The sequence below is a fragment of the Mastomys coucha genome, unplaced genomic scaffold (assembly GCF_008632895.1).
Source record: "Mastomys coucha isolate ucsf_1 unplaced genomic scaffold, UCSF_Mcou_1 pScaffold21, whole genome shotgun sequence".
Taxonomy (NCBI): Eukaryota; Metazoa; Chordata; class Mammalia; order Rodentia; family Muridae; genus Mastomys; species Mastomys coucha.
Window position 1 is genome coordinate 62,528,886 of NW_022196904.1, and position 14,278 is coordinate 62,543,163.

The window sequence follows — 14,278 nt, forward strand, 5'->3', positions numbered from 1 at the left end:
CACGTAGAAGGGATTTATATCATTGGAGCAGTGTTTCTTAGGGTGGTACTTTGACAAAGCTTTTACTTTTCTAAGTGATTTTCCTGTAGAAACAAGACTTCATTTGGGGGCATACTACAATCCCTTGTGATTTCTTCGATCTTGCTCATGCCCAGGCTCAATATTGTAATTAGGTCAGAATGTCAGGAATATGTGAATGCATTATTTTAGTTTGATTGTGTTTTGTTTCAAAACTCAGACTTTTCTCACACAGATAAATTAAATCTGTAGCCAGGATAGAGAAAACCTACTTAGATTTCTATTTCTTCTCTAATCAAAATTGTGTTTGATTTTCAGGTGTGTGTATGTGTGTGTGTATGTGTGTGTGTGTGTGTGTACTATCCACATGAGTGCAGTATGCAAAGATTCTCCTGGACCTAGAATTACAGGTAATTTGAAGTCCCTTGGCATAGACACTAGGAACTGAACTTGAGTCTCCTGTAAGAACAGTGTATGTTCTTACCCTCTGAGCCATCTCTCTGGCCTTCTCTGTCTCCTCTTCAATCAACTGTAATAGCTGTGTGCATGGATTTAAACTCTATCCCCATCATCTGTATTTAGTTTCAGTTGCTCAGTTTTGTTTCCTGCCTTTTTTCCTTGAGTGCTGCTGAGGGTATGTGTACAGAGTTCGTCTGACTTACAGCTTTCCAAAGTGGACTGATCTGATCCTAAAGACAGAACCAGTTCCGGAATTCATTTTAACACTACCTGGAAGAAATCGAATTTATTATTGCATACCGATTCTTCCTACAAATCCTCTTATTCCTTCCCTATATCTATTTCTTTCTTCTTGTTACCGAGTAGGCTACTTAGTTCATTTATCTTTTTCTTTTCTTATGTAGTATATAAATACCTAATATATGCATACATATATATACTTATTTATAAATCTATATTATTTAGGTCTTCTGTGGCTATTTCACTATTAAATGTTTCTCCTTTCATTCATGCTGCCAACTTTGTTCCAGACAGTCACTTTTTTATTCATTTTATACATTAAAATCAGTGTTCAATGTATTTATTTGTATTATATATGTTCTTTGTCAGCATAATTAACATTTATTTTCTATTCTCACATGGCAATAAAATTAAAATGCTTTTGTTCTTCTATTTATTTGGTTTTTAAACCTTTAATTCAATTATTTGCTTACTGGCATGTTTCAATATTTCTTATTCCTTAATCATTCATCAAAGTCTCTTGTATGTCTTAAATAGTTTAGTTTGAATTATAGAAACAACCTGAATGAATTTTAAAAGATGTGTCCATCACAGTTTTAGTTTTTGGTTTAGTGGGTATTTTTGACCTTATCTGAAAGATGAGGTTGAAGGTTAAACATCTTATTGTAAACTGCTCACTGGGCACAGTGCTTCACACCTATAATCCTCACACTTAGGATACTGAGACAGAAGAGTCATACTTAAGGCCAGCTAGACTGTACAGCAAATCCCTGTTTCTAATATCTGGTGGCTAGTGATTTCCCTTTGTGGTAAAGCACTTGCTTAGCATATGCAAGGCTCTGGTGTTAAACCTGAGCTCAGCAAAATGATTCAATAATGAATAAATAATGAATAAGCAAAATTTAAAATACTCCCACATGCAACTTGGAGTTACTTCATATTGATTTGTTATGAGTCCATATGATGACCATGAGAATGGCTCTGTGTTCTCGGGACTTTATTTCCTTAAATAAAATATTATAATGGGAATCTATTGGCAGAACTTAAAAACATAGACCTGTTCTGACATTGTACAAAAAATTTTCATATTTTTGTTTTGGGAAGTCTTTCCTATCCATTTTGACTCATAATACAGGGTTCACCATATACAAAAAGCATGCCAGATTACAGCAAGCAAAAGAAAAGACAATTTCTACTCCTCTGTTGGCTGCCTTTACATTAGTGTAACACAACTAAACTTCTGTTTCTTGCTTCATTGCCTCAGGTTGAATTACAAAGTTTGTATACAGTAGAGAGTCTGCCATATACAATTAAGACACCAGCTTGATCACATTTCTTCTCACTATTTTTTATTTCTTTTATCCTCCAGTGTCAATGAAATTTACTATCTTTCCTCATCAACAATAAAAACATTGGCCTTTTGTTCCATGATTATAGCCACTTAAATTGTTCAATAAGTGAGCAGAACTCTCATTATATATTAGATTGTAATTGTGAGTCAGCAGTGCATACTGTAACCACTAGTTTTAACAAGAAACAATTAGAAGATAAGCCAGTAGGGGGAAAAAATGACAAAATGAAAAATAAACTAAAAACAAGAGGAGGGAATGAAGAATAGCTATAAAGTAAGTGGGATTCGTGGCTAGATTATATAGTAGATTGTATTTTAAATATTTATCTAATTCTAATGTGTGTGAGTGATTCACTTGCATTTGTGCATGTGCACCAGATGTGTGCCTGGTACACATAGATGCCAGAAGAGGTTGTCAGAATCCCTCTAACTGGAGTCACAAGTGGTTGTGAACTGCCATGCAGGTACTGCAAAGTGGCCCTAGTCCTCTGTAAAACCAGCAAGTGCTCTTAATCATGGAGGCACTTCTACAGCCCCTTTAAAAAATGTTTCAAAGTATTTTTATGTGTATAATTCCCTGTGTATATGTATGTGCTCTAGATCCTCTGTAATAAAAATTATAGTAAACTATCAGGTGGGTGCCGGGAACTGAACTCAGCTACTCTGAAAGAGCAATGTTCACCACTGAGCCATCTTTCTATCCCCATAACATATTGTTATTAAGCAATTAGAAAACGGTGGAGGAAACAAGAGAAAAAAGTTACAAGCACCTTGGATAAGTGATTCTCAAAAGGGAACATCCACATGTCTGATAAGCACATTTATATACATTCCATCTTACAGTGAAATTGATCTGTGAAAAAGAAAACATTCCTATAGACTTACCAAAGTGGTTAAAAAAAAATGACAATTGACACCATGTATTTGCAAAGATGTGGAACACTGACACTTCTTACTGCCCCCTTGTTAGGACCAGGGCTCAGCTCCCATACATGGGAACATGCACAGATTGGGTGACCCACATTTCCCTCTCGAGTCCAGTCCCTACAGAAAATTCACGTGTATGTGTTTCCCAAAAGCATGCCCAAGGAGTTCATAGTATCAGCATTTATATAATCCCTAACTGGAAACAATTCAAATATCCATCAACAGGATTATAATTAAATTTTGTTATATACTGTATCGGCTATACATTACTGGAACAAATTAAATTCATCTGGCTGCAAAGCTTGAATGGATCTCTCAACTCTAGACATAAAAAGGCAAATCGTGGGATATTGACGAAGTGAAGTTTAAGCGCTAACAAACTCATCTATGACTTTTGCATGGCAGAAGCACCTTAGAGGCTAAGCAACAGATGTGTACACTTGTGCTTCTCTGTGTGGATGCTGCACTGAGTAGTTACAGATTTAGATACTTTGTGGAGGAAATGGAGGCTGGATGGGGGAAGATGCCTCCATCAGGTTGTACTGCATGCAAGCCTGTGGGGAATTATCAGATGGTGATTGACCTGGGAGGGCTCAGTTTCCTGTGGGGAGTCTCATCACTGGGCAGGTGCTCCTGGAAGGTATCAGAAAGGTGGTTGCATGGGAGTCTGGAGAGCAAGCCAGTAAGTAGAATTCCTTCATGGTTTCTGCTTCAGTGCTACCTCCAGGTTTCCTGTCTTGAGTTCCTACATTGGCTTCCCTCAGTGAGGGATCATGAGTCAGACATGTAAGCCAGATAAGCCCCTTTCTCCCAGGACACTGCCTTTGGTCATAATCTTTTGCAGCAACAGAGGGCAAAATAGAACATTTGCCAAACTTAAATGAGCAATCACTGGAAATTAGTCTTAATGGAACTTTTAAGAGAATAAATACAAGGAGGTGCTGTAGAGTTATGTTTCTTCATCGTCACCAGGATGGAATGAGCTTCTTAAGTACTAGGTCCTCACTAAGTCCTCTCAAAAGTCCATAGAGACAGTGCAAGAAATGCAGCATGAAATAAAGACAATGGCAGAATTTGGAGCAATACCGGGTAAACATGTGGTCTCTGGACTTCAAGTGCATTTGTTTACTTCTTGCAACATCGGTGAAGTGCCTCGTTTCCCTGTCTAAAACATGAAGATAAGAACTGTTACTTACACAGAGACATCTTTTGAGGATCGTGTGGTCCTGTTCTTATTAGGTAGTCTGTAGATTTTTAATAAAATCAGGGAAAATACCAGTTTTTTTTTAAATTCTTTTTTAAAATTATTTATTTATTTTATGAATATGAGTACTCTGTAGCTGTACAGATGGTTATAAGCCACCATGTGGTTGCTGGTATTTGAACTCAGGACCGTCTGAAGAGCAGTCAGTGCTCTCACCCACTGAGCCATCTCACCAGACCAGAAAATACCAGTTCTTAACAAAGGAAACAAAGCAGTGTGTTGTCCAGAGAAGTTTAAGGATTGGGGTAACATAGTGGCAATACTGAAAAAGTTAAATCCAGAATGTTTTAAAAGTACAAACAAATGTTAATATAGGAGATCATCAAGAAAGCAAGCTTTAAACAGAACAATAAAAACAAACAAACAAGCCAGAGAAAAGCTGAGACTGACAAAATGGATGTGCAGTGACCTTTCGGTTGCATCTCTTCTGCTACCCTCTGGCGTTCTCCCCTACAGAGTGACTTCTTGCCTACCAATGTTTTCTGCCTCCCATTCCTCGTCCTCCCAACCACCTCAGAGCCTGGTGAAAAGTGCATTGTCCATTTTATTAGGAAGAACATGAAGTAATTTGTTGACTGCCACACAACTAGGAGGTTTCTGAGCCAGGGCTTTCATATCTTAACATAGTGGCCTTCTTTGGAAAAGTGCCAATTTAGACTCCAAGTATTGCTAGATATAAAGCTTAGGCTATGGATACTGTAAGGAAGGCATCAAATGAACACAGTGTCATAGAAAGAATTGAGCTGGAAATTCTTTGGTACTAGATATTCAGTAGGGTTATTGGAGGCAATCTGGAGCAATCTGATTTTTGGAAGCCTGCCCTTTCCCTGTTTTAGGAAGAAGTGCTGAGCAATCAAATTAAGCTGCTGATGCTTTACAAATTATTTTTGAGTTGACTTAAATGACAGTAAGACTATAATTTACTGGGCCTATGGTTTCATGCTTATAGAGAATGTTCTTTCGGTTACTTTAGACCATTTAACAATGTTGTGTTCATTATCTACAGTGGCAGTCATCTCAGGCCTGGGAGAAAATCTGGGCCAGAGGAGTTTAGAATATTTTACTCTTCTCACTTTGATCTAATATGGCATTGTCTTTAAATTCTTAACCCGTTTCTCATTCTCTATTTTGTTCCCTTCTTTCTTTCTTTCTTTCTTTCTTTCTTTCTTTCTTTCTTTCTTTCTTTCTTCCCTTCTTTCTTTCTTCTTCTCTTTCTTTCTCCTCCTTTTTTTGATTGCCTAAATCCAGCCCACATTTTTGCATGGACAGAACCAAGCACGTCCCAGCCATGTTTACATTCTATCCCACATATTTCTTTGCCCAGCAGCGCCTCGGCCCTGAAGTGTGTTCAAGAGTAAACATCATTCTTTCTACAGACGAATGAGAGGGAACCCGAGCAAATATCACATGACTCTGTGCCTTTGAAAGCCAATATTTGGTAACCTCTCCTGCTCTTAACTTTCAAAATATTTGTCTCTGAAAAGAATGTGAGAACGAGTTTGTCAAGAGGAAGTCATAGTGGACAAACCCGACACTCAGAAGTTCCTCTCCAGAGGTGTTTATGTAGGAGCCTGCACAGGCCAGATCAAAGCGAGTCACAGCATCACCTGTGGGTCCTGATGGCAGGAAAGCCTGTAAGTGAGAAGCAAACCGTGCCTCACTGACGGTTAAAGGAGGAAGGAGGATCTGGACTGGAAAACTCAGGGGTTGAAGACAGTAAAATCATAGTCATCCAAATAAGAGCTATTACTGTCCAATTTGTTCTCAAATTTCATTATTTATTTATGTATGTGTATGTATATATGCGTGTGTGTGTGTGTGTGTGTGTGTGTGTGTGTGCGCGTGCGTGCATGTGTGCAAAGACAGTCTTAAAAAGGAGGCTCTAGATCTCAAGGCCTCCAAGTCTCCTACCCCTACTTTGGAGCACCCCAATTAAAAGCATGTGTTACCACAATTGTTCTTCAAGTTCAATATTTTTTAGGTGAAATTAAACTGTGATAATAATGAAAATTAGTTCTTGCCACATGATTGATAGCTAAGAAAGCAATATATTGCATGCTAATGTTTTAGTTTCAATGCAATACAAATTTCACCTTTTCGCCAAACTTTAAAATAATGAATAATTAAACAAATTTGATAGAATACATCCACTGAAACAAATACTTACAAAAGAATTATAGCTTGTTTGAAGGGTTGGCAAGCTCAAACTTACAACCAGCTAGACAAGTGGTCAGTTCTTTGCTTGGTTTCAAAGTACTGAAATTCAGTTGTATTCGTTTTCAATAAAAAAGAAGAGGCAATTGTATCCATGAGGAGAGAAAGTTATCTTTGTAAAGTTTAATAGACGTTTCAAATTTTTGAAAACCTTAGTACAGTTATTAATAGTAATACGAAGAGATATGGGGGAGTTGAAAGTCCTATCTTTACAAGTTAGAGTGTTCTTCATGCTGCCCTTGAGTTTTCATGAGGATTGTTATTTAAAACAAAACAAAACAAAACAGCCTAACGAAAACCAGGCCTTCATTATGCATGGCTGCCTTACTGTGTGACCTTTCTCCTACATAGACTCCTCCTGTCTGCCATGAAGGTGTTTAGACTTTTAGCCTCTAAAACTGAGAACCAACTAGATCTCTTTTCTGCCTTTGGTATTATGCTGTAGTAAGGTAGAGCTGACTAGTGCAGAGGATTTTTAATCTAGGCTCTTTCCAAGGCCTAGAAACAAGGATGCCTTTATCCAAAAATACTTAGCCCATATTCAAAGATACTTGGACAACTCAGCTTCTCTCAAGCTGACTGATTCTGATGTGTTGGAACACTGAAGCATATTCATCTTGGCTATAGTGGAACTCAACAAATCACATGAAATAAATGTGGCTCAGCCAGCAACTAAATAGGTGAAGCATCTAAAGGTGTGCTAGAAGATGGGGTGGAAGAGAGTGAGGACTGTACCAGAAGTTAGCAAGAACAATTAAGGAGGCCACTGTAGAAGATAACTTTGCTTGGGTTTAGTGTAATTCTCAGTCATACATGAGAGAGCTGGCCACCAAGGACTGCTCAGAGAGACCTTGGTGATCTTAGGAGGGTTTCCTAGGAGTGGTACAAGGAAGACATAAAAGAAAGGACTGATGGACAAAGGACCTGACTTCATTCTGTTTTGCTTGTGTATCTCCATAAGCTTCAGTGACCAAAAGTTTGTAGCATCTAAAACCTGAAGTTCCAAAACCTCAGATTCATTGGCAAGGACCAAGTTCACATATCTAGTAGCTTTGACTCTGGGGGATTCATTCTTATGACTCTTAGATGATAATACCTACATAAAGCCAATGGTATGTATTTACTAAGAGCCAGGAAGGCCATCTTGTATGGTCTTGCGGTTTATAAACTGCACAGCCCTGGGAAGTTACTAACCTTATGGTTTTCTCCTGGTTCATAAAATTCAAAGCTCTGTGTCCACATACATCAGCTTTAGCAGGTTTGATAATCAGCAGCCCCTGTGATGACAAAAAGATGGAAATGTTGCTGAAGGAATATAGGAAGCGGAACAGAAAGATAGCCAAGATCAGGGCAGGTGTAAAGATGCCAGAGTACATCATCTGTGTGATGACAGAGAAGTTTGACCAGCGAGTGGACCAGTGCATATAAACCCTACCAAGGATTGGTCAGAGCTATAGCTTCTTAACATTCCTAATTCTCCAACTCTTTAATACAGTTCCTCTTGATGTGGTGACCCCCGCCATATAATTGTTTCTTTGTTACTTCATAATTGTAACTGTGGTACTGTTATGCCTTGTAATATAAACATCTGTGCTTTCCAATGATCTTAGGTGACCCTGTGAAAGGGTCAGTAGATCTTAAAAGGGATCACAACCTACAAATTAAGTATCACTGGGATAGAGAGATAGTTCAGTTGGGAAACATCTTCCCTAGGAAAATGACTACTTGAGTTCAGTTCCCAGCACCCATGTAAAGAAAGCTGAATGTAGAGGATGAGTATTGTTCCCTGCATTGAGGAGCAGATACAGATACAGTCCTTGCTGTTATTGGAGCGTCAGCCTGCTCATCAATGAGTTTTTGTCCAGTGAGAAACCGTGTCTTCAAAATCAAGATAGCAGTTAAGGAAGGATACCTGATATTGGTTTAAGACCTCTGCATACATGTGACCTTGCATTCAGCCACGCACAAGAAAGACACACACACATACACACACACACACACACAAACAGAGAGAGAGAGAGAGAGAGAGAGAGAGAGAGAGAGAGAGAGAGAGAGGAGAGAGAGAGAGTTAATACAGACCTCTTCTGGCCCTAAATATCAGAGTTCTCAGTGCCTTTCATTAGAGGGACTTATGCTCATCTCCTCCCAGGGGAGATGTACCAGAGATAAGTAATGTGCATGAAGATGAGAAGCCTCATCCCCAACATCACTACAGAATAAAGAAGCTGGACCAAGTCAGTTTTAACTTTATGAGGGGATTTCAAACCTGGAAGGTGACCCTTTCGAGCCCTACATCAGCAGGTTCAAATGGCCACTCAGATCAGGAGCATCTGAGACACCTCCATCAGCAGCACTTTGTGGTTTACATTGGCAGGCCACCAGAGCTACGGCAGCAGATGCAGGACTTCTGTAGGTAATGAGCTGCTCGCTTTTTCTTCCTTCCTTCCTTCCTTCCTTCCTTCCTTCCTTCCTTCCTTCCTTTCTCTCTCTCTTTCTTTCTTCCTTCCTTCCTTCTTTCCTTTCTTTCTTTTCTCTCTCTCTCTCTCTCTCTCTCTCTCTCTCTCTCTCTCTCTCTCTCTCCTTCTCTCTCTCTTTCTTTCTTTTTTCAGTGATCAGCAGGAGAGGTTTTTTTTCCCCCGCAAAAATTCTACTTCAGAAAATCATTTGACTCCCAAAACAAGTTCATGATGAAAGTGAGCAGAAAATATTGAAAGTGCACACATTTCCAAAGGAGACAAAGTTGCAGCCTCTTCCCCATGTTTTTAAATGAAGAAAAATACATTTCCAACTGAATTGGGTTGGTAGGAAAAGAAGTGAGATACCATTGTTTGCCTTTCATTCCAGAATCAGCTTCCAATCCACTGGGCTTCACACACACAATTAGAAATGAATCAGCACTCTTGATGACTTATTGATTGTGTGTGTGTGTGTGTGTGTGTAAAAGTCCAACCACCACTGATCTCCTGGATGGAAGCATGACCATCTGAGATTATTCCACCTCTTCACCCTAATTTCATTGCTATAAAGTCAGTATCTTAGAACTAATCCAATTTAACCTCTTTATTATTTAAATATAAAATATGAAATTAAGAAAGCTGACATGACTTCCATAAAGTTAGGAAACAAGAATGGTTTAGAGATAGCCATTAATGGTTTGTCTGAATTTCTGTACATCTCCTGAGATGACCCATTTGATTGTCTTTATTTCATACTACAATTTTAAGGATGTTGGATTAGCAAATACACTTAAAAGAAAGGAAGAGATAGTATCTCAAGAGGGATGGACAGCAAACACTCCTGTAATTCTTGCTTTACTCCTGTAAAAGATAGAGGCAAGAGGAGCAAGAGTTCAGGTGCACCCTCAGCTATATAGTGGTTTGAAGTTAACCTAGGTAATATGTACTACCATTGGAAAAACAAAACAACTGTTCCACTCAGAATACAGAGATAATACCCCTCTTCTAGATCAAAGGACAGGCATGCTTATTTTCCAAGATAGAAGAATCGGGTTCCTTTGGCTTAGGTTTCTTCCTCTGTAAGGCAACTTATCTTATGTATGAGTCTCCATTATATTCTATCTGCATTATTCAATGGCTCTTGGTGGCTGTTCTAGTTTGAACTTCTCTAAAGGTCCAAGTGTTGAGGCTTTGCCTAGAGCTAATAACACAAAGATGAGATAAAGGAATATTTTTAAATTAATTAATTAATTAACTTTATTTTGCAGTATCAGCCCTCCTCTCCTCCCAGGACCCCCTCAAGCAGATCCCCTCTCCATGCCTCCCTCCCTGTCTCCTCTGAGAAAGGGGATGCCACCATCTGGACATACCATCCCCTGGCACATCAAGTTACTGCCAGACTAGGTGCATCCTCTCCCACTGAACCCAGACATGATGCTCCAGTAAAGGAATTTTTCAGAAGCAAGGCATAGTGAAAGGAAGCCAGTTTAATGAGAGATGTTCTTGTAGGGGATGCAGAATTCCCACCCATTCCTCTCTGCCTCTTTGCTTCTTGGGTGCTTTGATGTAAGCAGCTGTATCCTACCTGCGTCTCCCTATGATGCTCAGAGTACTCTCAGACCCAAAGGCAACAGAACCAACTGGCAATTGCCTGAAACTATGAGCCAAAGCAAAGGTTTCCTCCATCAAGTTGCTTCTGCTAGGCACATTGCTATGCCGATTGTTAATACACCAGCAGCATGGACAACATGCAAATAAGCCAGCGAACAAACTGCTTACTAGATGGACTTTCAGTCTTTACCCTAGGAGTCTAATGTTTCCTGCCAGCAGCTATGGAACTCTAGTAGACAACTGTGTTAGCTGGCAGGTCAGATATACTACCTCAGAACTTCCACAACTGTTGAGAGAGACTGGAATCTGACTCTTAGGTAGTGTGGTGTTCATTACTAGGCAAATAGTTATACAAAGGGGCTTTCCCACCAGCAATGGGCTACACCCCCACCTCCGATGCACACCCTACCCCTACCCCCATCCCACACACAGAGAGACCCCACTGACATATAGATTCATATAGCCATGAATGTGTGACAGTGCTCAAGAATCAAATAAGATACAAAAGCATACAATTCAGTGAAGAAATTAGACCATTTCAACCTCATGCTACTTACTGCCCTGGGTTGTAAATCAAGAGGAAATTAGAGCAAGGGCAGATAGAAAGAAAGGGAGAGAAATATGAGAATGGCCTGGGGAGGTAGTCTGGAGAAACAAAATGAGGCTAGGTAGTGGGTTTGAGCTTCAGACCACACGAAAACAACAGTTCTTCGTGTGCACAATCCTGCTCCATTGTTTCCAGGGAGTGCCTCAGCCGTTCACTTCTCCACTCATCCCAGCACTCAACCTTTTCTGTCTTTAAATCCAATTCCTGCAAGGTTCACCTTGTTTCTGAGGACACATTTTCCTCCAGTTCTTGTTCCTATCCTCTCTCACTCTGTGTGTTCAGGTTTCATTGTTGACCCTGCCTCTGCTGCCTGCCACTCCTGCTCTTCTGAATGAAAAGGGTCCCTGTTCCCAACTCTCCAAGCACACCTGGCCTCAATCCTGCTGCCATCATTTGCTATTGTCCTGGATGACCCACTACTTGGTATTCAGAATAGATCTCTCTGTCCCACTGCCTTTGTCCACTCTGCTGGGATAGGGACAGAGCCTTTTTATCAGCCTGACCCACTCCCTCATTTCTCCCTTGTTGGGGCAGTTTGGGGGTGGGGTAGGGAGGGTTTAACTCAGGACATCTGATTCTTGGGGAACAAAGGACATCAGAGAAGCCAGGGTGAGAAACACAAGGGCCCCTGTGTCCTTAAAGGGAATTTTGAGGAATAAAGGAGGGAGACTGGATTGCATTCAGATGACCACACTCAGCTTCCAAAGGAAACGGAGGCCTCTCAGACTCATAAACAGGTCAAGCCCCAGATCCAGGATTGGACATGTGAAGCCACAGCTCCAGGATCGGGCAGCAGTTGGACCCTTGGACCTGAAAGCACAATGGTGTTAATTATCACTAGTTCTGGATCATTTTCTGGCCTTGCAAATCCATTTCTTATTTTTCTGTCTCTTCTGACTCTTTTAGGAATGATGGACATTTATTAAACATAACAAAAACAGGACTGAAGATGATCTTAGGGCACTGCCTCTGGGGACACAAAATAAAGCCTCATATAAACCAAGAATAAGAAAAAAATACATATATTTTATATGTGGTAGAAATTCTATTTATTTTACATATGACATTCACCCAAGATTATGCATTCAATTTGGAAGAAAGTGATATATATTATATATCTATATATAATATAAAATCTACTTATAAATATGTATATTATATAATATGAATATGTATATAGTGTATGTTTTACATGAATTCCCTATATTCATTCACCCTGCTAGCTCCTTTTGTTAAAGGGAAGGTCAGCAGATATAGTTAGCTGTAGAACACAGGCCAGGAATATCCAGTGATGCTCTCCCAAAGCCCATTCAAGAACAATTTGCTTGCTCTTCAGTGGAACCCTATCTTCATTTTTTCCTGAAAGATAAAATGCTCCCAGGGAAAGCAAGTTAGTGGGATGCCCTGGGGGAGAGACAGAATACAACAGAAGATATAGAAGAGTCAGTTTTGCTGAGATTGCACCCTTTGAGCTCCGCACTAATATCAATCACCTTAGCTGTCCATTGCCTGCAAACTGCAGGCGGCTAACCACATTCCATGGGACAAAGGGCCTGTGAGTGCTGCCCTGTGCTTCTTGTATAATGCTGTCCTTTTTAACCATCTTTCCTTGTGTGTACTGATACCTGCCTAGAGTTTCTGCCATTTCTTCCCTCCCCACTACTGTATCCTCCACCAAACTGAATTTCTATCTTGTTATCTGTGACCGGTCATCAATGCAACACACAAAGACACGTAGTTACACACACACACACACAAGCACGTGCACATGCTAGTGAATGAATGAAGGAGTGAATGAATGAATGAATGAATACAAAAAAACACTTTAAAATGCTGGAGGAACAAGAGGCAGACTCTGAGAAATTAATCTTGAGTCAGGAAATGTCATTTCAGCTTTGTAACCTAATGTTTGTATGTCTAAGATATTAAAACAATAAGCGTATCAAACATGTCTTGTAATGAAAAAAGAATGTGCCCATGGCATGACTGTAGACTCCTCTACAGTCACCTACTTCCATCTTCCCTATTCTAGGCACCCTGGTCATGTGAATGGGTACCTGCTTTCTCAGAAACCTAAGCTTGCAAAATGAGACTTTTCCTCTTTGTATGGGTGAGCACCATGCTTGGTACTAAGCATCAGAGTGCTTGAGCCAAATATTAGCCACATTTCTGACATCAGGGAGTAGCCATTCCCACGAAAAGAAAATCTATGCTGAGACCTTTTTAGTAATTTGCTGCTTTTCTTTTTGTTTCTAATTGAAAATAAATTCTATCATACAATACATCTCAACCACATTTCCTCTTCCTCCACTCCTCTTAGCTCTCCATGCCCACACCTCCCCTCTTCTTCCACGGCGTTCCCTCATCTCCAAGGGAAGGGACTTTATGGAAATCTGCACCTGCTCCCATCTGCTGCTGGAGGAGGTCTCTCTTGTGATGACTGGACAAAGCACCATCTATGAGTATAGCAGAAAAACATTAGAATATTTTTACCCTTGTTCTACCCTTGGTCTCTGTGCTATCCAGTTTCTGGTTCCTTGCCATCCAAGCAGTATAGAACATGGGTTCCCTCTCCTGGTGTGGGCCGAAGTCAGACAAGATATTAGTAGGCACTCTACAAGTTCTGTGCCACCATTCCCCAAGACCATCTAGCAGGCAGGACTGATTGTGGGTGGAGGGCTTTGTGGCAGGGTTGGTGTTCAAATTTCTGTTTCCAAAGCCTGAAGAATAGTTTATTGAGCCAAAGAGACTATAATGTAAGGACATCGACTCCAAGCCTACATTAGCTTGACTTGTTTACTTTCAGTGAGCTGAATGTACATAACCAAATTCCATCCAGCTACTTTTCTTTTTCCAAACTCACTTCCTGTTTCATGACAATTGGAAGGATTTCTCCAACACTGATTTTCCACCTTCTTGTCTAATAGCTACATGTTATCTTTTCTTCTTATGGTTCACCCATACTTTCGTCAACCTGTCAATCTGTTGTCTGTACCACCTCATAGCACCATCCTAGGTTGTAGTTTCACTGCCTTCTTAAAATTCTGTTGGATACTAAACAAAACTGAGGTTTCCCTGATAAATTCGATACTTTCCTTTTTGTTCTATAGATCTGTCTTAGAACAAGTAGC

General features: G+C 40.0%; 1 long non-coding RNA gene across 1 annotated transcript; it reads right to left on the reverse strand.

The window, feature by feature from the left end:
• Positions 1-3,876: 3,876 nt before the first annotated feature.
• LOC116100574 lies at positions 3,877-7,876 on the reverse strand. Its single transcript, XR_004122640.1, has 2 exons — positions 7,668-7,876; positions 3,877-4,160 (listed from the first exon to the last, which is right to left on the reverse strand). It is a non-coding gene; the product is annotated as an uncharacterized LOC116100574 (long non-coding RNA).
• Between the last annotated feature and the right edge of the window lie 6,402 nt (positions 7,877-14,278).